The sequence below is a fragment of the Polistes dominula genome, unplaced genomic scaffold, assembly GCF_049000335.1.
Source record: "Polistes dominula isolate Pdom_NZ unplaced genomic scaffold, Pdom_raw_medaka contig_24, whole genome shotgun sequence".
Lineage (NCBI taxonomy): Eukaryota > Metazoa > Arthropoda > Insecta > Hymenoptera > Vespidae > Polistes > Polistes dominula.
Window position 1 is genome coordinate 871,921 of NW_028301150.1, and position 25,580 is coordinate 897,500.

The window sequence follows — 25,580 nt, forward strand, 5'->3', positions numbered from 1 at the left end:
TAGTTCGATCGATTACACGACAAAACGTTAGTTAAAACAAAAACAAAAAAAATATTAAAATCAAAGAAACGTGTTCGTTGAATAAAACCAAAAAAATTGGTTGCCATTCGATAAGAGTAGTAGATAGAATTAATTTAAGTATATGGCGGAAGAAAATCTCGGGGTGGACAAGTTCGACGTGGCCACATTTCTCGTAGGGTGGTGGTTGCGATGGTGGGGTGGTGGTGGTGGTGCTGGGGAAAGGGCGTTTCCCATTAATTCGTGGATATTCGCCGTCAGTATAAATTCTCGGAATCGCGATCTCTCCAGACCGGAATATCCCCGTCGCAACGATAGAGCTCGTAGAAAGTTGCAAGAGAGGAGAGGAGAGGAAAGAGAGAGAGAGAGAAAGAGAGAGAACCATTTAAAAAAAAGGGGGTTAGAGTTCTTTCTTCGTATGTAACCGCAAAACTCGGGAGTCACCTATTGTTGTGAAAACTTCGCCATTTTGAATTCAGTTTGCAGAATATTTTATGGTTAGTGGTATCGGTTTATATAGCGCGGTTACGCTCGATTTAATTCACCTTAAAGTAGAAACAAAAAATAAAAAAAGAAAAAAGAAGAGAATAAAAAAATAAAATGCGAGAACGAAAGACATAGACCAAAAAGGGTGAGAGGCAGAAAGGGGGAGGGGAGGGGAGAGGAGAGGAGGGATGAAGTATGCAAATTTTTTTTATCGATTTAACGGAAGGCTTTTTATGAGTCTCTCTCTCCCTCTCTCTCTCTTTTCCTAATTTGATAACGGTGTGTGCGTTAATAAATTTTCGAGTAAGGGGGGTAAAAGTTTTTCCAAAAAAAAACAAATAAAAAAGAAAAAAATAAAAGAACGGGGTGTCGTATAAAAGTTTCCCTTTTTCCCCCTAGAGAGGTATGAGGAAAGAAGGACATCATTCGAATGATGTGTAGTCACTTTTAAATTCTATTCTTTTCCTTTCTATCGTTTTACGGTCGTGGGATATAAAATACCATGAAAACTTTTACCTCTCCCTCCCCCTTCTTCTTCTTCTTTTTTTTTTTTTCTTTTTTTTTTTTTTTTTTACATAGAATTTACGAGTTCTTAAAGATACGGCTAGTGTAATATATTTTTATTTGATTTCCGTTATATCACTCGGATGGTTCATTAAATTTCTTTTATTACACGACGAATCGTTACAGATCACTTCTTCAAAGTCAGTTTGTTCCGTGATTCGCTATTTTTATTCTCTCAACCTACTACTACCACCCCCTTTTTTTATTTCCACTTTTTCTTTTTCTTTTTTTTTTTTTTCATTCAATTCTGTACGCATCGAACGTATTGATCTTTTTATCTCAATTAATTTGTCTCGTATTGTATATATATATATATATTTTTTTATCTTCTTTCTTTTTTTATTTTTCATTTTCTCTATATTATTTAATTTCATATCTATCACATCGTTTAATTCACGTTTTAATCCTATTAAAAAAAAAAAAAAAAATCTACCTTTTGTTTTTTCCTTTTCTTTTTCTTCTTATTGATGTCTCGTCGCTTTATCCGAAGGTGAATGTAACGAAATTTTACATGATATTTTTTTCAATTACGTTACGTACTTAATGGATGAAATAAAAAAAAAAAAAAAGGAAGGAACAAAAATATATTTCCCATCAACCCTCACCCCTCCCCCTCCCCCTAGTCGATATGATTTTTGTTAACGTTTTATGAAATAAATTAAACCACGATGGATATCATTTTAAACGAAAACCCCTGTGTGCATCTGCATCTGTCTCTCTCTCTCTCTCTCTGTCTGTCTGTATTTCTCTTTCTCTATACATATATATATATATATATATATATATATATATATATATATATGTAGATATCGTGAGCTTTTTAACAAGGAATATTTACTGAAGAGTATGAGAAAAGGAAAAATAAGAAAAAAAAAAAAAACTCGACAAAAATTAGTTATAACTCTTGGGAATAGAAATATATCAGCATAGTGGGACGTTATGAGGCGAGAATTAAAATGCATCAAGAGAAAGGAGTGGTTAAGAATTCATCTTCCTTTCTATTATTTTCTCTCTCTCTCTCTCTCTCTCTCTGTTTCTCTGCCCTTTCTCACCCACCCCCTCTTCCCCCTACGTGATAAGTGCACTTTACGAGGCAGACATCATTTTGATCTAAACGCGTGCACGGGTACTACCGTTCCTCGAGTGCAACGACCGGGCCCTGTAAATTTTCTTGCGTATTATACGTATGTGTATGTGTATGTGCAAGCTCAGACTTTCTCACGCAATAGTTCGTGTGGTAATAAAACGAGGAAACGTTTTGCTTTTACGTGAAACGATTTTAACGCAGAGCGTCGAAAGGAAGCCGTTTCTTATATATATATATATATATATATATATATATACAAAATAAACATACACATATATACATGTATATATATATATTAATATGCAAGCCATTTATGTAGAAGAATAAGTTGAAAAATTTTGAGCTTATTTTTGTTATCAAAACTTTCGATATAATGCAGTAAATAGAGTGAGTTTGACCGAAAAGTGCATTGTTTCTATGGTTAGGATCACAACTTTTCAATTTAACCATATATATTATTTATTTTATCATATATATATATATATATATATATAGATATATATATATTTTTTTACATATTACATATGCATACGTTCAAACAAAAATTCATTTTAGAATAAATGAAAATTGCAGTGGAACGTTCTAGCGTTTTTCTCTATAGTTTCTTGTTATTATTATTTTTTTTTTTTGGGAGGGAGTTTGTTCTCATGTGTGACATTTCATAAAACACTCGTTGCATGATATATATCATGCAACGAGTAGATATACTTATATCTATAAGTATCTAAAAGATAGGTATTCGTAATACAACTTTACTTTATTTCTTCTTACTTTATTTTCTCCTCCCTTGTGAATCTTTTGACTACACCGTGAAAGATTATCCACTCTTTAGCCCCCCTCGTCCCTTATCCACTAGATATCTTCTCAACGTTCTATTCGTGTTATCTATCGCTTATGTGAACTGCCAAGTTTCTTTTCTTTTATCCTTAAGGTAACTTTGTACCTTGTGATATATCGCAATGAGTATGTATAGTCATGGACAAATGACTTTTACCTTTCTTGGTATAATGAAGTACATCATTTATACGTATAACTCAATAAGTTCGCGTATAAAGATTAATATTTTAATCTACCTCTAGTAGTATAATAAGAAACCCAGCTACACACTACTACTACTACTTGTCAAAAGTTTCCAATTACTATTTTAAATTTGGAGAAATGAAATTAAGAACAAATTTGTTCTTTCAACGTAAGAATAACATTGAAGAATTAATGTTAATGTTAATTAAGAATAATTTTATGGTTGAACATAAAAATGATAGACAATTCGTACGATAAGATTTAAATTAAAAAAAAAAAAAAAAAAAAAAAACATTAATTATATAATTTATTTATGTAAAAGAAAGAAGGCAAAATCAATTTCTAAGAGGATAGATGTCTTAAAGTCTCATTTTGATTTTTTTGCTTTTTTTTTTTTGTTCTTTTTATCTTTTTTGGTTCTTCTTTCCAATTCGGAATTCCCCCAGTGCTTGAAAAATCCAGTAGCTCGCGGGTTATTGGCTTCTTTTTCTCTCTCTCTCTCTCTCTCTCTTTCTCTGTCTCTCAGTCTCTCTTTCCTTCTTCTTTTCTATTTCTGTCTATGCATCGGCTTTTAAACGGTTTACCTTGTTCCATCCATAGCAAAGAGAAAGAAGAAACTTCCAATTTCCGCAAAGCCTATCCCCTTTCTCAAACGTTTTCGCCCCCGGAGATCGCGAACGGAAGTAGCTCAAGAGAGAGAGAGAGAGAGGCTCTCCTTAGACCAAAGCTTCGAGTGAATCCATAGTGTCCCAGTTTGGATTACCGTCGACCCCTACTTTTTCATCTTTTTGTCTTGACTATCTATACTTGGTTTATAAAAAGATGCTATAGAACATCACAGTGGTTCTTAAAACGTGATTGTACGATTTTTAAAAGAGTGGTGTGACAAAACATTTTTTAAAAATTGCATCGTACCTTTTGTAATTTTTTTTTCTATTTCATATTTTAAATTATATATTAGGAATTGAAATTTTAGTTAATAATGTTATTAAAATAGTTGTTGATTTGTTTTTTCTTTTATAACATTTTTTTTTTACAATGACATTACTTTTATTTCTATTTTTGTTTCTTGCAATTTTGTTAGCAATGATTTGCAAGCAAATAGATGCAGTAATGCATTGATTGCAGCAATAGATATTACATTTATATAATGTAGTTTATATATATATATATATAATTATTATAAATTAGGCTTTAATCTAAATATTAGTATATATAATAATTATTTTTATATATTAATATATTAATTATATATATATATATAGATTTAAAAATAATATTAAATTAATTTTATTATAATATATTATAATTAAAATTTATTATAAATTAAATTAGAAATTATTTCAAATTATTAATTTGAAAATAATATATATTAAATTAATAATTTTACAAATTAAATATATAATATTAATATATTATATAAATATATTTTTTTTTTTTTACATCGATGGTGTGTGATGAATAATCGTTGGAAATTTATTAATTTAAAATCGTGAAAGAAAGAAATTTAAGAACCACTGGTAGCAAAGAGGAGTCTTGTGAGAAAGAAAGTGTGATAGATAGTGATAGATGAAAAGACTGTAAAGAATACACCATGAGAGAAAGAAAGAAAGAGAAAGAAACGAACGAATAAAGATAGAAATGGAATCAAGAATATATTAAGAAAAAGGATAGAATAAGAGAAAGAGAAAGAGAGAGAGAGAGAGAGAAAAAAAGAAAATGAATCTTCCTCGATTTATCTTCAGTTCCTTCGTCAATCAAAGAATCGATCTTCCACAATGCAATCCAATCAAACTTACTCTTGATTCGTTACCATCAAAGTTATATATATAATATCTTTTCGATAAATGGAACCTATCAACGAAATTAACTATTCATCTATGATTTAGAATAAAGTATATATATATATATATATAGAGAGAGAGAGAGATTAGGTGAATTAAGTCAAGAATAACACGTTCAACCTAGCAAGAATTTCCGTTAGTCGATGACATGTGAGTATGAGAAATAGAGAAAGATAGAGATAGATAGATAGAGAGACAGAGAGAGAGAGAGAGAGAGAGAGAGAGAGAGACTTGTCCTATGAAATGTCTGTCGTTTGAATTAGCCTAGACAGTAATACATTTTGTGAATTCCTTCGTGTATGCGACATCCGTCTGAAATATCTCGATTTAAAGGACGTCGTGACGAGTGCGAACGTGATTTGAATGTTTCCTGTCTATTCAATCTTATTTATAAGATAGAGTGAAAGAGGAAGGAAGAAAGGAAGCAAGAAAGAAAGAAAGAAAGAAAGATAGAAAGAAATATAAAATTATGGTAGAAAATTTCATGTAATTTTTAGTACACATAACTCCTCGTGAATTTTTCTTATCCAATGTTATGGCATTGTGTTACATAAATGAAAAGTAAAACGTGACACTAAACGTTTAACGATTAAATATATATATTGTGATTTTGTTATTAATTATTGATTGATTGTTTAATAATTTGTGATAGTTTGTTTCCATTAAATTTATTTTAATTTGAAAAAAATTGTGTTCTCTTTAGCAGTGATTTTTTTCGTAAATTGGAAAAAGAGAAGAACGAACTAGAGAGAAAAATAAGAATAAAAAGAATAAGAAGAAGAGAAATAAGGAAAAGAAAAAGCCCGTAACTTTTCTCCCGAAGACCAATCGTACGGTGGGAAAACAAATGTGAGGTATTTTGGTAGAAAAGAGGTAGCGTTCGATCAACGAAAGTACTTTCTTTTCTGTACCAACTGCAAACCTTTTGCGTAGCAAGAAAGAAACGACGTTTCTTTTAAGTTTACGTGTATATATGTGCTGTACACGTGAAGATTTATATGTTCAACTGGGTGATCCTAACACGTGTAGGTGTGCTGTTGGAAAATGAGCAGTCTCCGATTCTCCGATTCCAAAGAGTATTGGCACATACGTAATCTCCTTTCGGCCTCGTTCACCGGAAATCGCTGATCTTCTAGTCGGCCATTCCTTCTGACATCGTTTTACCTAACTCAAGGACTCTTTCGAGTCCTTACGTGGAATAGTTTCGACCTGCTTCGATGTGATAGCTTCTACAAAATTTACTGCTCTCGTTGTACGTGCAGTAACTTAGGTTAGGCTATCGCGAAAGGTAAGGTAAGGTAAGGTAAGGTAAGGTAAGGGAAGGAAAGGGCCAATACCTTCTCTTGGTTACGGCCGACTTAAAGTTCCAATAGTTTTCGGCTGACCAATCTCCTTTACCGAAAGTTTATCTTCTTTCGAGATAAAGTTATCTCTAAGCTTTAGGATTTTTCTAGATTTTTTTTTTGTTTTTGTTAAAATGATATCTTTTAAATGTAAATGGATATTACTTATTATTTCATTTATGTATATTGGTATGCGTGTTAAAATTGTCATCATCATATATATATATAGATATAAAGAGAGAGTTTGGGGATCGTTTTAGTGGACATCGACAAAGTGAGTACTCCTGTTATACGCATCCAACATTTAATAACGACATTCCCCCATTCATCGAAGTAGATCGGTGAAATATCAATTAGCCTTTTAAACGTAAAAATGGTTTTGAGAATTATTTCGATGAAAGCACACTTTGGCGAACGTAACCGCGAGTGCCCATGTGAAACGAGCTTTAAAGTTCGCATTTCGTTTGGCAATCGAGAAAAGTTTGACGGGTTAGCCGCACGCCAGCCGGTAATTCCACTTCTATCGAAACGCAGGTGATTTATAATTGCTCTCTCACAGTTTGTTCGTTGGATTCATTTTGCGTATGTGTGTGTGTGTGTGTTGTTACACACAGTCCACGCTAACGTAGCTACATATTTTATGGAGTGAACGAAAGAGCAAACTTTGTTCCTTTTTTTTTTATTTTTTTTATATTTTTTTTTTGTTTCCTCGACGTTTTCAAAACGTTTGACATTTATCGATAAATTTAAGTAAATCCAGATTCTGTTTAAATTATCGCCTGTTGCAATAAATTTCACGATGTTTATTGATGTATTGTAATGAGGTCGAACAATTTCACGCTTTTTTTCTCTCTCCACTTTTTCTCCCCCCTTTCCCCCCCCTCCTCACCCCGCCTCGTTTAAAATGACTTCTACTTGGCAATTTTTCCGTGAAACGTTAGAAAGGTGGGCCGGATGTTAGCCACGAGTCCTCGGAATCGGTCACGACCCGATTCGAAGAGAGAGACGATTTCCTGTCTGGGATGTATCTGGATACGTCCGTGATCGGAAAATTTCTGTGACATTGGCAGATTCCCATTCAGTCGACCATATGCTTCGATTTCCTTCTACCGTTGGCTCCTGGCTCCTGGCTTAACACTGAAATTCTCTCTCTATCTCTATCTCTCTCTCTCTCTTTCTTTATTCGTGGATGACCCAAAATACGATACCCCATCTGATACTTTTTGATAGATTTCCAAATTGCGAACTTTTATCGACGTAAAATTCAAATCAATGAAATGTGTTGAAGTATTTTTCTTATTAAATCTACCTTTTATCTACAACTTGATTTGATCGTTCGATTATATTTCATCATTTTATATTTCATAAGTCAATCGTATAATCGATTTAAATGTGACTTCATCGTTGTATTACATTTTTTTTTTTTTTTTTTTTATTAACATTAAGATTAAAGAGAGCTTCCGCTATGGATAAAGCTGTGTTGTAAATGGACAGAAACAAAAGATGAGCTCATGCTCGAATTATCGATTTGAGTGGTGCTTGAAAATTACTCTCGGGATTTGTTATAGAAAGAGTAGCCTTGATATATATATATATATATATATATACCTATATACATATACATATATACACATACACGTTTGACGATAATAATCATTTATAATATCGGGGTGCAAGGTTTAATCTTGGAACGACGAAGCGAGCACGATTCTCATAGATCGACCTTCCCCTTCACACATTCCCTTCACCATCTTCTTCCTTTCACCGACCTAATTTGAAGGTAAACGTCGAGAAAGCGTGAAATATTTTTACGCTTATATACGCGTTGCCATCCCAACCTTCGTAGAGATAGTTCAATACCTCCCTCCATCCCCCTCTCCCCCACCCACCCCTGTTGGTGTTTGGTATTCTCGCGATATAACTACGAATAATTTCCATATTTTTCTTATCCATGGTTGGACGATATTTTCAATGATTAATTTTTAAACATTTTGTATTTTCTTCATTCATTCATTCTTTCTTTCAGGTTTGTTTTCGTGTAGTAGAACTTGAAAAAAAGTGGAAATGAAATTATAAAATATATTTTTTTTTCTTTCTCTCTTCGTAGATGAAAAGAAGAAATTCGTAGGTGCACGAATAATAATATTCCTGACAAGAAAATTAAAAATCAGTGTAGGTAGGTAGGTAGGTAGGTAGGTAGTTAGGAGAAAAACGTAGTTTTTATTATTCGGACATGGAGTACGTTCCTTTATCCGATTCTAAAACTGAGAATATAGCGCTTCCCTCTTTCCAGTGTGCCATACATTATGCCCTTTTTCCTTCCTGCGTGAAAACCTTCATACAGTGCATTTTCATTTTAGCTTTTCTCCCCGTTCCTTCCTTTCTATGCATTTTTCTCTTTCCTTTTTTCTTTTTCTTTTTCTTTTTTTTCTTTTTCTTTTTCTTTTTCGTTTTCTTATTCTTCGTTTCAACGTCCTACTCTTCCTACTCTTATTCTACACGAGATCATGCATTTCTTTGTCGTCATCCTTTTTCATCTTCTTCGTTACCCTTTTTCTTTTTCTTTTTCTTTTTTTTTTCTTCTTTGCTGAAACAATTCTTAGAACAAACTCCGTTGAATAAAAAACCCTTTTCAGGTGGTGTCGGGAATATTTTTGATATTTTTCTTCTTCCATTTACTTCGTCGAAGATAGACGAGTGTGAATATTTGTCTTTTTGTGATTTTTGTTTTTCAAATACAAAGAGGGGACAGTATAATATACTACTACTACTGTTAATAATAATAATTTATAAATAAATTAAAAGAGACAAAATTGGAGATCATTTAGTTGTTTTTCTGGACGAAATCCAGTAATAACATAGGAATGTGTATGCTCGGTCATCACGAAATTTCTCGGAAAAAGGGATTTCTACTTAGCGGATCGGTTTATGTCTGTGGGATTAGTTGGATTTACGCCAAGAGGTTGAAAAGAGCTTCAAAAAGGAAAAAAATGAGAACGAATTAATATATACATACATGTGCGTGTGTGTGTGTGTGTGTGTGTATAAGTGTAATGCGTATGCACGCACGTGTTGATGTATTTAATAAATTTGCTTAATAATACGTGTAATATAAAAAGTCAGACACACACACACACACACACACTTTAAACGAGTGAATACACTTTTTCTTTTCTTTTTAAATCAAATTATTATCATTTGAGATTATTTATTAATTGTTTACAATTAATTATGTTAATTTTTGTCTAATTTCAAATTGAACAATACCTCTTGTCAAATCCCTGAGAAGTACAATTTGTGTTTAACTTTACCATTTTTTTGTTCTCTCTTTCCCTTTCCCATTATTTTTTATTAACTCGAGTCGAAAGGCACGTATATAGATGGATAACCCACAAAGAAAAGGGTTCCAACATTGCAAAGTAAAGTTACGTCGGTGTTGTTCGTGGCTAACAATGCATTCGTATGAATAAAAAATGCAATTACCTCAAATAATGCTTGTAATAATTCGAATGACCTTTCGAAACAAGAAAAATAACGGGGTGTATAGGGAAGGATTGAAGATCTATTATTCATTGTAATGTTTTGTAATTTAATTTACGATCAAGATGAACGTATACAAATACACGATACAAACACACTCACATATATACAAAGGTATATTCAATTCTTTCAAAATTATTATAAACTCGTAGGAGTAAAAATAAATGAACGAAGAGAAAATTATGATGAAAAAAAAGGGAAAAAGAAGAAGAAGAAAGTAAAAGGGAATGTGGTTTGGTACAAGGATGCATCCAATAAAACTCGTGAAATTTCTTTTTCCATTACACAGTATAGTTAATGTTCATACATGTTGTTGGCTCATCTCATGACTCTCTGAATTTAACCCTCTATCTAACGCTCATCTTGTTCATACCGTTGGTTGTTCCTACGCTTTGTGGATTTTCATACTTTAATCAGAGAGAAACAGAGGGCTTAGCCCTTTGCGAAAGCTACATACCCTTGATGTAACTTGTAGTTACGTATCCTGCTCAATATCCTCTGTGATATCCTATGGAAAGATAAATGGATGGAGAACGAGAGGAAGAAGGGAATGGGAGTTGGGGAGAAGGAGAAAGAGATGGGGTAGATGAAGGAGGTACGGGGAGAGGGGGGGGGAGGGGTTAGTATACACACATAGGAAAATTTAATGCCTAGTATTTCCTTGGTTAAAGCATCAAAGCCCAAGCCATCGGGGGTATAAACGTCAAAATGCTTCTGCCGTTGGTTTTTGCTAACGAAAACGCATGTTCTTCCATTTGAATCTCTCATCCCTTCATCTCCTCGTCTGGGTTGGGGGTTGGGGGCTGGACTAGGCTGGGTGTTACTGCCGATTCACCATACCATTACTTTTATTTCCATCCCCTTTTTTTTTCTTTATTTTTTTTTCTCGTTCACTTTGAAGCAATCTCACTGGATAGAATAGGCCGTCTAATCTTTGCCCAGGATTCGATTTTTACCCGCATCCTTTCTCTATGTATTTCTTTGTCCCCTTTTTATTTTATCCCCTATTTTCTCTCTCTCTCTCTCTCTCTCTCTCTTTCGAAAACCTTTAGGAAGGAGAAATCTCCTGGTCCCTCTTCTTTACTTAACGATACTTCCCAGAATCATGAAATTAACCGGATGGTATATACACACATATATACACACACGTACGCGTACGCATCGTTTAACTTTATTAACCATGGACACCCTATTTCTTTCTACTAACATAAATTGCATTGGTATAGTTATACCAGTTATTATTTTTTTTATTGTTTCCATTGATAATTTTTTGATGTTGTTCTTTTCTTTTTATTAATAGGATAAAACCACAAATTGAATTGTAATTCGTTAAATCAAGATTGTAGATCAATTCTACGTTGATATCGATATACGATGTAGAAGAGACTAATAAAGCTTAATGAGAATGCTTTTGTCTTGTAAGAGAAATTGAAACGAGTTTTATTGCATGGGAGAATCGATAAAGCTAGGCTACCTGATGTCCGTTTGTAAGCAATAGGCACCTATTTCACCGTGAAATCAACTTCCAGAATTTGATGTGGTGTTCTTGTATTGTTAGGGAAAGTGAAAGAGAAGGAAAGACAGGTAGACAGATAGACAGACATATGGATGAAAAGACAAAGGTGGATATATACATATATATGTGCGTGTGTGTCTGTGTGTAAAGAGAGTCAGTGAATGAGTGAGTGAGTTAGAGAGAACAAGGCCGATACTCTCGGTGCATTCAAAGAGACCGATGCTGGCGACTAATCGTGCTAAATTATTGTTACTGCGGCTTGCACTGTGGCTTACCACGTACTTCAGTTAGAATGGCGAATTGTATCGTAACGTTTACGTTGCCCTACGTACTTACCAACGACGAGCACAAATTCTCATCGTGAATATATTCCCCTTTCGTTGCTTGAGTTACGAGAGTTACGTAGAACACACACATACTAGGGGTCTTTGTTAAAAAAAAAAAAAAAAGAAAACCTTCCAAAAACTTATATTCGAGAGAATGAGACGAATTCACAGTTTCAAGAGCTAGATAATTGATTATTGTAGGGTTTATTTGTTATAATATTATTACTATAATATTGTTACCACATTCAACAATTATTTTACATTTTATTAACATATTACACAGTAAGCAAGTTCTCAATTTTTGCTCTAATATTTCTTTTTCTGCAGATTTTCACGACACTGTTCTTATTTAATATGTTAGCCGCTTTATAGACGCCCGCCGCTCTGTTACACCGCCGCCTACCGCTCCGTTACATCGCCGCCTATCGTTCCGTTACATTTTTTCAAATCACACCCATTCTAAAGAAATTTTCACTTCGAAAATACGGCTCTTAGAAGTTTCATAAAAATGTTCGTAAGCATGATTGTAAATTTTGTCTCAAAGAAATAATAATAAATAAATGTATGGTTATGTAAATTTACATATACATATATGAAACTTTGCTAGCAATACAATAGTTCACGATACTACGTGTGTGTGTGTGTGTGTGTGTGTGTGTGTGTGTTATGGTAGAACGTTAAAAGGGGGAAAGTGTTGAGTAGTTTAAGATTGAAATGATAATAGGAATAGGAACTTTAGAATAATAGACAACCGAAAGGGTAGAAAAGGGAAAGTTTTGGATAGGTTATGGTAAAGATGACAGAGGAAGTAAAGAGAGTTAGTAATAATAGAGATAGATCAGTTGAGAAAAAGTTAGTAAAAGAAATATGAGTGTTAGGATGATTGTTAGTTTCTTTGAAAAGAAAATAGGAAGGGGAGTAATATATGAACAGGTTATCGATCAAGTGAAGCCAGTTGTTACTTGACAGTTGTCAGAGGTTGATTAAAAAAAATTATTGATATTATTTTCTAATTAATTTTTGTCATCATTTTTTTTTCAATTATAAATTAATTTGTAGATGGATTGTGAACAGTTTCAAACCTGACATATAGGAATCAAATTATTTTTTATGATATTTTTTTTTTAATATAAATGTAATAATAATTTTGTTTTTGAACTTTTGATAATATTCAGGGGGAAGAAAGGAAAAAAAACAATGTTTATAAAAAGAAGTAAGTGGTTGACTTTTAATCAAAATCCATTCGTAGAAATAATCGTTATACGGTCATCGAGCCGAAACTGTGTGCAGCACGTGCGAATTTCAGTCATGCGGGTCCGATCGATGCTATCGATTTCAGTTTTCGTATACGAAATTGAAGGAAACTGTGCTTCGACATCGTGAGCGTGCAGTTTCGAAGTTCAGCCACGTGCAACCGATAGTCGAAGTTTCAGATTTGCGAAAACAGCCGCGCATATTCGACAAACCGCCCGAACTTCCTATTATCAGAATACTGGATAACGTTCTCTCTGTTTTCCTTTAGAAAGGAAAAAGAAGAATATCTAAACGTTATACCTTAGTAACGATATTATAAGGAAATATAAATGTTTTCCGAGTATCATAATAATAGTCAAGGTAATACGATAGTTAATCGTAATTTCAAATAACATTTGTTAACTTTCAAGTGATTATTATATAATATAATAATATATATAACTAATAATTTAGAAAGTTGAAATTTCGTTGAATATAAAAATATTAGAAAAATATTAAAATTAATATAATTTTATTTTATATTATAATAAATAATATTATATTAATATATATATATATATTATAATTTATATAATATAATATTATTTATTAAAATTTTATTACGCATAAATGAAAAATAATTTCAAGTATTGAAATATCACGAATAAAATTGGAACGTAAAAGAAAAGAATAATAAAAAAAAGAAACTGGGGTATCTTAAAAGATAATTTTTAGAATAGATCGTAAGACAAAGGGAATAAAAAAAAAGATAGGTAGGTTCGATCGACAAGTTCTTTTTATCAACTTCAAGGCTTTTCAAAATCACGTTGAAGAGGGGTTCTTTTGGATACCTGAATGCAGACCTTCGACAAGTATACGACGTCACTTTGTACCTTGCCACGCATTTACTCACGTATATACCTACATACCTTCAAACTTCAACTCCCTTCAAACTTTAGTACCACCTGAGATCTTATGCCGCTGTAAAAGAGTACAGGGTCAAGAGAAAGAGAATGAGAACCATTGAGTACAAAAGAATTTTTCCAATCTCCGTATCCACTTGTATATCGAGCCACGTATATGTTGTACTCCTTCCACCACTTCCTCCTCACTTTCCTCACTTTCCCCACTTCCCCCCCCCCAATGAATTTCCGTTGGTTTATTTTTCACAAAAAGGAAAATGACCTTTTTCGAAGAATCGTCTTCAACAAATTTCAAACTATTTTCAATAGAAAATATTTAAAAATGTTCGAGTGAAAGAAAAAAAGACAGAGAGAGAGAGAGAGAGATAAAAACAGTTCGAACGAATGCAAGCAACTTTTTGGTTTAAACATCATCGAAGAAATTGAAAATAAATAGGAAAAATTGTTGAAAAGAATATATATATATAGAACTTTATGTTTACACACAGACATAAGTAAAAAGAAAAAAAAAAATAGATATTATAATATTCTCGCGGAGTGTTTTTTTTTCTCATTTGAAGAAAATCGAAGAAAACAAAATTTGTCGGTAGGTGGAGAGTTCTAAGGAAAAAAAAAAAAAAAAAAAGGGAAAGAAAAAGTCTCATCGAAAATCTAATACGATGGTAATCAGGAAAAAAAGGGCGCTGAGAAGAAAGAGAGAGAGAGAGAGAGAGATAGAGTCTTCTTCGATTCTTTTTCTTCCTCCCCCCCCCCCCTTTCTTTACCAACTCTATTCGTCGAAGATCCCTAGGTTGGCAAGTATTGAAAATTTATTAGAGTTCGTCTTTCCTTCATAGTTCTTACAAATCTGTCTTGGTTTTTTTGATATTTTAATAATCCCTTGCTGCTATTATGATTTGTCCTTTTCAAATTTGTTCATTTTTTTTGTTTTTATCAAATCACAATGCATTTGTTTTACATTTTGATGATTAAAACTCTGCCCAATCACTTTGAATGAATAATTTAGAAATATGTATAAGAATATATTCGTTTATAGTTTAGCATTAGTATTCGATGAATAAAAATGTTGTCAACGTAAATGATGAATAAATCGAAAAGGGAATAGGATGAGAAGTTATAGCAGATGATAACATTCGTAGATGAGTAAAGTGAAAGAACACTTCTCGGCATCTCTTGACTTTCGTGTCGTCCGTGTAAAGAATGCGATAAGAACTTATTTCTTATAGATAGAAGGTTACGCTTTTTTGAGATCGTATACAGAGAAACAGAGAAGAGAGAGAGAGAGAGAGAGAGATAGAGAGAGATAGAGAGAGAAAGATCTGTTAGGCGAAAGGAATGCAACCGTCTTGAACATTTGAAAAGCCGGTCACGTTTTGCAAGAGATAGAAACGAAAAGAAACACGAAGGATATCGTTCGTGACCGGTCGGGAAGCTTTCGTAATGTTAATCAAAAGAGTCATTATACTTACGCGTATGTATGCATATATATATTATAATAACATAGTTTAGCCTTTGACGTGTTTTACTTTGTGAATATTTAAACAGAACGACATATGAGACAGAGACAGAGACAGAGAGAGAGAGAGAGAGAGAGAGAAAGAACAAAAAATAAAGCAGAAAGAAAGAAAGAAAATATAAAATAATGATAAATGAACATTTTATTTCGTTTTACAAACGAGTTTATTTTTCCCTAGTTTCTACATCTTCTTTCATACGAGTAGATATATTTAGCGATCATATGTGCATTACCATTGTCCAACAAAAATGTTCTCTCATTACCATACGACGAATTTCTTTTGAATTGCTACGGTTACTCAACGTATGTATGGTCGCATCGTTTCGAATAATAGTCATTTCGTTGGTCAAAATATAAAAAAAATTGAGAGAGAAAAAGGTATTTTCTTTTAACTATGAAAAAGCATCCGATGTCATATATGTTTATATATATATATATATTAATAGAAGTATGCACGTCGCGTCGTCGTATTATCGTACAAAAGTATATTTCCAACTATGCTAGAATTTCGAGGAAAAATATTTATTTAAAAAGATATAAGCATATTTTCTTATTTTTTTATTTTTTGCTTTCCTTCCTCTCTCTCTCTCTCTCTTTAATAAATATTATTGCATATAGCAAGATATAAATATTGCATATTATAATAATAATAATAATAATAACGGTTTAAATGTAGTTTCTCTCTGTAAATATACTATTTCATATATCTATCCAAAACGATCAACGAAACATACGGAGAGTATACGTAAAGAAGGAAATGATATAATAATATATATATATATATATATATATATATATATATATATATATATATATATATATATATATATATATATATGTTGGTTGCACAGTCTTGTTTCATAGGCGGAGTTTCGTTGCGTTATCAGAAACAGAGCGTTCGGTGATCGGAATTAATATCGTCGTTTATTTAGACCATAGAGTAGGATGGGGAAGTGGGACGGGAGGGGGAGGGGTTGGTTTAAAAGGGAGGAACAATTTAAGGGTAGATCCGTATTCGAGGGCGTTCGGCCGGCACGTCGTTTCCGTAAGTTGGAAACTGCAATGGCAAGTGGAGCCGACTCTATGAACGAGACTTTGTTACTCCGGTCACGCCAATGCCTGGAGTTTCTCATTACGATTCCGTTGGCGTCAGCAATTGCAGTAAGTTGTATGGTTTCCTTCCACCTCTCTCTCTCTCTCTCTCTTTTTTATCTTTTAGATATATATCGCGATACTTTATTACTATTTGGTTGGAACTTGTAACTCTCGATCTAGTTCCAACAATTTTTTCTTTATTCTCTTTTTTTCTTGTTCTCCTCCTCCTCCTTCTTCTTCTCTAATTCCATCGAAATAATCTTTTTACCATTGATAGTATATATTTTTATTTTTTGTCTGCACACTTTTTTTTTTCAAAACATTTAGAAGACGATTATAATTTAACTTTTGTACAAAGGATTATAAAAAAATGAATTTTTTGTAAGATACAAAAATGCATACACGATCTTATGAACTTAATGAATTTAAATGTTTAACTTATGTTAGATAAAATCATTGCACACGTTTAACCAACGAGTTCAACGCATTAAGATATAAATATTTAATACTTAAAAAAGTATAAACAACTAAGTCTCATATAAAAATATAATATAATAAATGACGTTTGAATTGGTCTAAAGGAGAAAAAAAAATGAAAGGAAGGCTTTGAGATTAGAAAGGACGACGTTAAAGATATATATATATATATATAGATATATTTGAAAAGTGGTAAAAAGGTGGCGTGGGTGGGTGGTTTTTTAAGCTTGCGGCGAGCGTGAGTTTGCAATTAGCTCTCGGCTTTTCGTTTTGATACGCACGAATGATGCACAACGACTACGACTACGACGACGAGAAAAGGTGGAAAGAAGAAAAAAGAGGATGAAGAAGAAGATAGAAATAGAGGAGTAAGAGGAGTGAAGGAATTGCGGTAGGGGTGTAAGAGGGAAGCAGGGGGAAGATAAAACGGGTGGCGGCAATGAAAATGGCCCCGGGACTTGTATTGTTCCTACGGCTGGTAATGATGCCCTCGAGCACAAGAGAGAGAGAGAGAGAGAGAGAGAGAGAGACGTTTCGTCGAGTTTCCTGAGAACGAACGAACGAATGAACGAATGAACGAATGAACGGGTTTGCTGTTGCTTCTGCCTAACGCGTATCTCTCTCGCAACGCGTTACCAACTTCTTTCTCTCTTTTTCTGTGACCTGGAGAAAAAAAAAGGGAAAAAAAAAAGAAGAAGCGCTAGCCAAGGTGTGGTAAAGTGAGGTGAGGTGGGGTGTGTGGGGCCCAAGCGAATCTTCTTTTTCCATTCTCTTTTCTATTTTATTTCTTTTTCTTTTTCTTTTCTTTTCTTTCTCATCGTTCATCTTCTTTCTCACTTTCTCCTTATTGGTACCAAGGGGTTGGGTTGGGTTGGGTTGGTGGTTCTGACAATAGCAGACCGATTCACTCGTCACCTAGAAAAGAAGATATCGCTTATTGCTGGAATGCAGCGACGCGTTAGAAAAGTGCCAGAGCTCTTTCCTCGTGCCGGTAACGAGGTATAATATCAAGCCCTTAACCCTCCCCCTCCCCTCCCTCCTCTTCCCCCTCATCGCCACTACCCTCCATGCCTCCTCTAACTCTTTCCCTTTTTTTCCCCTTTTATTTCTTTCTATTATTTCTTTCTTTTTATTTTCTTCTTTTTACTTCGTGAAAAATCCCTGCTATGGTCGATCGCCCAACGCGAAACTTTACTCTCATCTTACCAAACCCCCATTCTATTTTTTTCTTTTTTCCTCTCTACTTCTTCTTCTTCTTCTTCTTCTTCTTTGTGCGCGTTTTGCTTTTATTTTTTTACTTTTTTCTTCTTTCTCTTCCTCTTCCATTTTTTTTCTTTTTTTTTTTATGCTATATGACGTTCTAAAGGATCCATTACTATCCTATCGTTTTTCATCATTCATGCGAGAAAAATGTGCGGCGGAGCAACATCGTTACGAATCGATGGAATGGAAAAATAGAAAAAGTTCTTCAAGTCAATCTTCGCTATGTATGGTTGTTACATCAAAAATCATTTTTATATCATATATATATATATAGTCATTCGATTTAAGTGTAATATCGTAACGTGGAAAATGGTCAAGAGTACCGATGAATGCAAAAAGATTCGCAAAATCGAATCTCGTTCGTACGTACGTTCGTTCATTCGTTCATTCGTTCATTCGCTAGCTAGTAAGCCTCGCTAACTCGTCGTCTCGACGAAGTTTTTTTTTTTTTTTTTTTTTTCACTCAAACGATAAAAGTTCGAAATGTAGTAGTACGCTCGGTGCAAATTACTATCCTTCACGGTTCGTATTCTTCCGTTGTATGTTGAACGGGGGAGTGCAAGTTAAACGTTAACTTTTGGAAAGTAAGTGCATCGTTAACGAAGTCAATTTTAAAGTTAGCAAGCTTGAAAAGTATATCCTTTCATCCTCTTGTCTATTTTCCACCTACTCCACCACACTCCTTCTATATCTCTCTCTTTCTCTGTCTTTCTTTCTCATTTTCTATAAGGTTGGTACCCACCCCCTCCTCCCACCTCCTCCCTAGTCGAAAGTTTCAGTTTTAATAACTTAATGACGAGAGCACCTTTTTCGCTTTATTAATTAATTTGCTCGTCGTTGATCGTGGTCTGTCGGTTGTCGTCGTCGTCGTCGTCGTAGTCGTCGTATGATCTTTTGAATTTTAGAAATTTTCTTCATATAATCTGTGTCTCTCTTTTTCTCTCTTTGTTTTATTTAACGAATGGAATTAGAGTGAGATAAAAAAGGAAGAGAATAAAATAGCTGTATCCTGCGAATTATCATTTACGTTCTACACGATACATTGAAAGAGAATACACTTGTTCATGAACTGTTGGTCGCGTCATAGAACTCGATGACTACCGAGGTTTAAAGCTGATCGAGAGAACGATTTGTCGGAGCTATAAATTATTTCGAGTGGAGGACGATCAATCTCCCTTCGTGGCAATCTACGTCGTCGTCGTCGTCGTCGTCGTCGTCGTCGTTGAAATTGATGCCAAGGGCAATCTTAAATTCTTCTTTGTTTTAATTCGAAGGATATAAAACGCGAATAATTTTCATCATTGAAAAATTAGTTACGTGTAACAATATCTCGGTATAAATAACGGAAAAATAAAAAAGAAGAAGAAATAAAAAATGATCCTACTAGGAATGTTAATCAGTAAGAAGAAATTGTAATTACTTATGTTAAATGATATCAATCTCTGCTACTGTACAGTAGATAATTAATAACTCAATTATTAATTAGAAATGTACAATATTACTGTCTAGTTAATTAACTTTATTTAAGAAAGATATAAAAAAAAAAAAAAAAAAATACAAAATGAGAAAAAGAAGAACGAGTGTTAAATATATTTTTACTTCTTCCTTTTTTATTTTGATATCATCGAAGGATAGTAGTAGTCTCCTTGTATTCAGAATTGATACACAAGTATGGTGTGTACACTATATGTTATTCGTGGTATCTAAGTTTCATTATATAACGTAGGAACGAAATCGATCGAGGTTTTGTTAGTAGTAGTAGAAGTAGTAATACCATGACTGCGATAGATAATTGATTCGGTTGGGACGCAATTAATTAACGAGTCGTCTCTACGTCTACGTTGATGTAGACTCACTGTTATTCCTCGTTAATACGTTTACCTTCTATTCACTATGTAACATATATAAACGTTATACGCATGATTGACCCGTTGTATATCAGTGAAATTCCATTTCTCATGGGTATAAGCAACAGTAACGTGAAATTCTTCGAGGAAAAGACACGAAGGAAAATCGAATCGATCGATGGTGTGTTGTAGTAGTAGTAGTAGTAAGCTGACAATGTTAATGTAACACGTGTTGCGATATCATAGATATCATCATCCGGTTCCTTTCATCTAACATTTATCGTTATTTCGGGAATTATCGCGTACCTCTGAATAGTGTGTTTGTGTGTGTGTATATATATATGTGTATTAATACATAGGAACACAATATCTCTATAGAATATTCAAAGGATTTCGTTCCACCGATAATACGATAATTCTCCGTTCGCATTAACACTATCGTTGCATATAATGAATGCATTAGTGTGAAACTACATACATATATTAACCGATATATATATATTATACTTTATAGTTAAAATATTCAATGATTATTAATCGTTCGAATGAACAATACGTTGGTGGTGATGCTTTGAAAAGGATCAAAGAATAAAATGTCATATTAAAGTGATGATTATTATTATTTTAATTGTAACACGCATGATATTAAATATCTGGACGATGTGTTTGGTCGGTTGTTCTCGTAACACGTGAAAAGAAAACACACTTTTTAGTAGTCACGGTAATATAAAAAACATTTGATTTTTCGTCGGTTGTAGTTTTGTGGGGAAATTACAACGGTGCTTAATTTTCTCATAGAACAACGAAGAGAGCTTCGTGTTGCGTGTAGAACAAGAGTATGGGTAGAGGAGGAAATATATAACACACAGAGGGGGTAAGAGGAGGATTTTCACGTAGGGAATGTCGCATATGGTGTGTGCGTTATTTCGTAAAGGTTATATAATCCATGTACCCCGTGCGCGCGTTTGTGTCGTTTCTCGACGCAACTCTGGAAACGTTCGTGCTCGTGACGCGTACGTTGGTTGGCCCAGCTGTTAATGAGAACAAGGATGGTCCATTTCAAAGAGAGAGAGAGAGAGAGAGAGAGAGAGAGAGAGGGGGAAAGAGAGAGATATTACCTCGAGAGTACAAACACACCGATAATTCCCTCTAGTCGTCTACAATTTTTTTTTTTTTTTTATCATCTTTCTTTCTTTTCAGCTAAAACATTGTCTCTTTACTTTTGCCGTTGCATTTATTTTTGGTTTGTACTCGAACCTCTTTGCATAGTGTTGCAAACACGCGTATTTTTCACTCGTTATTTGCAATCTCGAATTCGTGATCGACCCGAATATATATACATTCGGGTTTCGATTTGAAAAAAAAAAAAGGGTTCTTCTTTTTTTGTGTGTGTTATTTTTGATCTATTTTTATACACTCTTTCTTTGCAAACTCATCGACGACACACGCGTGAATTGTCATCGTTCTCTCTTGTATTCCTTTTGGTCGTTTCGTTTTTTCTCGATTTGTCATCGACATGACACGCATTTCCGATATTTGCTTGTTGCGAGGAAAATAGGATTGCTAAAGGAAGTTGTTAACGTTCAGGAAAATATTTGTTCGTTTTCCCTGCCGAAGTTTACACCCTTAAAAGTGACTATCGATTTTAAAACGCAAAATCGTTTTTGCTTACATTCGACGTTTTATTCGTTTACGTTGCAAATAAATACGCGCATTTATCTGTCACCCATAGTTGATATAACCAAGCGAGAAATGTTTTATCGAAGTTTCCAATGTAAATAAACGTAATTTGCGTGAGCTGCGTTAAAGTTTGTGTCCGTGACTGCTTTAACTTGAGAGAGAGAGAGAGAGAGAGAGAGAGAGAGAGAGAGAGAGAGAGAGAGAGAGAGAGAGAGATAGATGAGATGAGATGAGATGAGAGAAGAGAGAAAAGGTCTCGTTTGAATTAAATCTAGAATGCTGCAAACCGAAAATAAATTCGTCATTGCTAACAACCGTAAGAGTAAAGTTTTACGGGAAGAATAAATTGTATTAAACTTTCCCTTTTTTTTTTAACCTCGATGCTAGGAAATTGGCCGTTCTAATTTTGTTTGAATTTTTGCAGCAAAAGTTTACTCGCCTAGCCGGTATTCTGTATATATATATATATACTATTACTGTATATATATAGTTGATGGTCACTCGTACGACTCTTGTCTATCTCTAAGGACCCTTAATATCGAGTATATTCGAATACTCCAGAGAACAAACTTCGTTTCTCGCGATACCTTTAATTCTTAAACCTATCAAATACTATTTCTATGACATCAGAATTATTAAAAAGACTATTCGACATGACAATTATTTTTTATTTTTTGTACAAAAAAAAAAAAAAGAATTTATTGACACCTTTAATATATCACGTAGAACTTCCAATCGAATAACAAGACATCAAAGAATTGATTCTGTTAATTTGCCAAAGTTGTTTCCTGTTTATCAGAAATTCCTTCTCTCTCTCTCTCTCTGTCTTGTTTCTCTCTTCTTGTTGATACTCTCGTAACTATAGGATTGTAGTATGCGACACGATAGTCGGTACTGTCATTGAAACAGAAACTACCTTGTGTTCCTTAACGCGATAAGTGGTGAGAACCTTGGAGACGAAACGTTGCAGGGAATATGTACACGGTCGAACGAGTTTTCGGAGAAGATATCGATTTTGGGATATGCTTGGTTAATGTGGTAAATTTTCGAGTTTGTTTTGATTAAAGTTTACCAACGTGTTAAATGAATAATTAATATGGTAAACATCTAATTCTTGTTTTCCGAAATTTTCTATATACTAGTCTTTAATCTCTCTGACAAAATCTATGAATTATTTCAGTGATATTTACAACAGTAGGAATTCATTTTCACAATTTAAATAGGTTATATGCTAAGAACACAACACACATATATCTCGAAATCCTTTCCTGCGAATATTAAAATAAATATATATATTATATATGTATATATGTATAGTATATGTGCAGAGATTGTAGAAACACTCGAAGACAAAGAGAAATAACGTGCAAAGAGAGCCTGAGGGTAATCGAGGACATCGGATTAGCTGTCATGCGCTGCCCATGGTATTCCACGTTTCCAACTGCAGTTGCATTCGTCCCTCTTGCTACATTATACCGCGTAACACAGCGGGATGCGCCATTATTCTATGCTTATCTCAACCAGTAAGCCGAGATTACGTTTGGTATACCTGTGTGACTCGCAATCATTTTAATTAATTCTTTCTTTGTATCTCGTAATTCTTCTCTCTCTCTCTCTCTGTATCTCTCTTTCACTCGGTATTTCCCTCTTCCAACATTCCCTCTTCCAAACGCCTCTTCTTTTTTTCCCCTCTTTGTTTTGCGCGTCGAATTAAATTACACATTACCGAAATTTTTAAACGAACCTGTGCGTTTACCGATGTTACTTACAATTTTTCTGTTTTTCTTTTTTCTTTTTCTTTTTCTTTTTGCTCCTCCCGTATATAATCGCGAATAATTTCAGCAACAGGTTATAAAATCGTGAATCTTATTTTTTTGAGGGTTTTTTTTTTGTTTTTATTATCTCCCATTTGTTCTTTTTCTTTTTAAAGACAACTATGAGTATCTGACAAGTTTACTTTTATCCGTGGGTTATAACAATGACGGTATATTAATTGAATAAATCACAGATACGCGTTATTTGTAAGACAAATATCAGGGTGAAAAGGGGGTAGATATAAATTTTCAAATTCAAGCGAGAAAAATTTACGATCAATATCGAATAACGTTCGTATCAGTGCCCAGTTGGCAATTTGTCATTATTCGTTTTTTTCCACCCCCCCGTTCCCATTATTTTATTCCTTCTTCTTCTTCTTCTTCTACTACTACTTTTTCTTTTATTCTATTTTATTATTATTATTTAAACGTAAAATGAAATAAAAATTATTCTGTTTTGTTTAATATAACGTTTAGATAAATTATCATAATGCAATCGCATTAATTGACTGACTTTATTTGAATTTTGATGAAAAATTAAATTCACTTTTTACGTTACGAGTAATAATATGAAATATTCATATAAAAGGAACCAACCCATGGGATGGGAATGGCAGGGGGGTTTGTCAGTGCGAATATACGGAGGAAAAAAATTGTTTTCAAAGCTCGCTAGAGAGAGAGAGAGAGAGAGAGACTTATTTAAACTAAATAAGAAAAAAAGAAATATATCTCATCGTCCCTTTTCATTTTTTGTTTTGTTTTGTTATGTTTTATTTTCAAAATGGATCGTATCTCGGACTTTGACGCAATGCGTTTTATATCCCACTTTGATTTTACCCTCAATGCTATGAGTATGTATATATATATATATATATATATATATATATACATATCTTTTATATTTTTTATTTGATCTAATCGTACCATAGGGAAAAGAAAAGTAAAATCCTTCGTTGGGGAAATCCCTTTTAGGTGGATATATTTCGGTGGGTGGTTGAAGGGGGGAGGGGGAGGGGGTGGATAGAGGATATTACGAGAAAAGCTTTTCTTTTACCTTCGACCGGATATCGATCATTCTAAAATTTGACATATCCTATTCGAAGTTAGGCAAAACTTTCTACGATGGTAGGATAGGGTAGGTTTAACCTCAAAAAGTTATTTTCGTTTTGCAATTTTAATGAATAAATAATGATGCAGTGTGTGAGAACGATGATGAAGGAATGAAGACTGATCGATCACCATTAACGATCAAATAATCAAAATTGATTTCAAATGAATGAATGAATGAATGAATGAATGGTGTCATTGCAGTGTATAGGTTGTTGTAAAATAAAAAAATAATCTCAATCAGTCTCTCTCTCTCTCTCTCTCTTTCTCTTTAGGTTTCTATGAAAAAGTAATACAGCTCTATAATCATAGGATTCGCCGACATTGTCTTTCTATTTGCGTTCGCAATATCGATAAGGTTCAAAGAGTAGAAAGAAATCGTGTGTACATGTATATATATGTGTGTGTGTGTGTATATATATATACATATGAGCTCTTTCTTTTTTACCTCGTCTCTCTTTTTCCTTGAGTTTCTCCTAGCAATTCTCAATCCGCTATTCGCATTCGACCAGAATTTTCAATTTCCCGCGTATTATCCGGGATTAGCGGGCAGACACGGCATTTTTTGGGTTTCTCCCGTAATTCCCAATAGAAATGGGGTGGGGTGGGGTGGGAGTTTGGGGGTGGAATAGGGTGGGGTCTGCCGAAGAGGATTAATTCGAGTGCCACGTTTCGGGTATGACGTGTCCGTCACACTTGCGAGCCTGAATACGGCCAGCCACACCACCTGTGCCGTATTCCACGAATTCGGATAAATAGTCCGAAAGCTTTTTTCATAGATGGTACGCGGTCCGCTTGTTATACTACCTCCCCCGAAAGCTTTAGATTCCGAATGGAAAAAATGGCAGTGCTTGCTAGACGGAATCTTTTATTTCTTTCTC

The 25,580-nt window shown here is 33.7% G+C and overlaps 1 protein-coding gene and 1 long non-coding RNA gene across 15 annotated transcripts in view; one reads left to right on the forward strand and one right to left on the reverse strand.

Annotated features, from left to right (window-relative positions):
• The window catches only part of LOC107069201 (uncharacterized), a 70,841-nt gene that overhangs the window by 8,352 nt on the left and 36,909 nt on the right, over positions 1 to 25,580 (reverse strand). The window lies entirely within an intron of this gene.
• Positions 16,249 to 25,580, forward strand: part of LOC107069202 (uncharacterized) — a 20,492-nt gene continuing 11,160 nt past the window's right edge. Inside the window, exon 1 of the long non-coding RNA XR_016178379.1 lies at positions 16,249 to 20,279. This is a non-coding gene — a long non-coding RNA (uncharacterized LOC107069202). The remainder of the gene's footprint in view (positions 20,280 to 25,580) is intronic.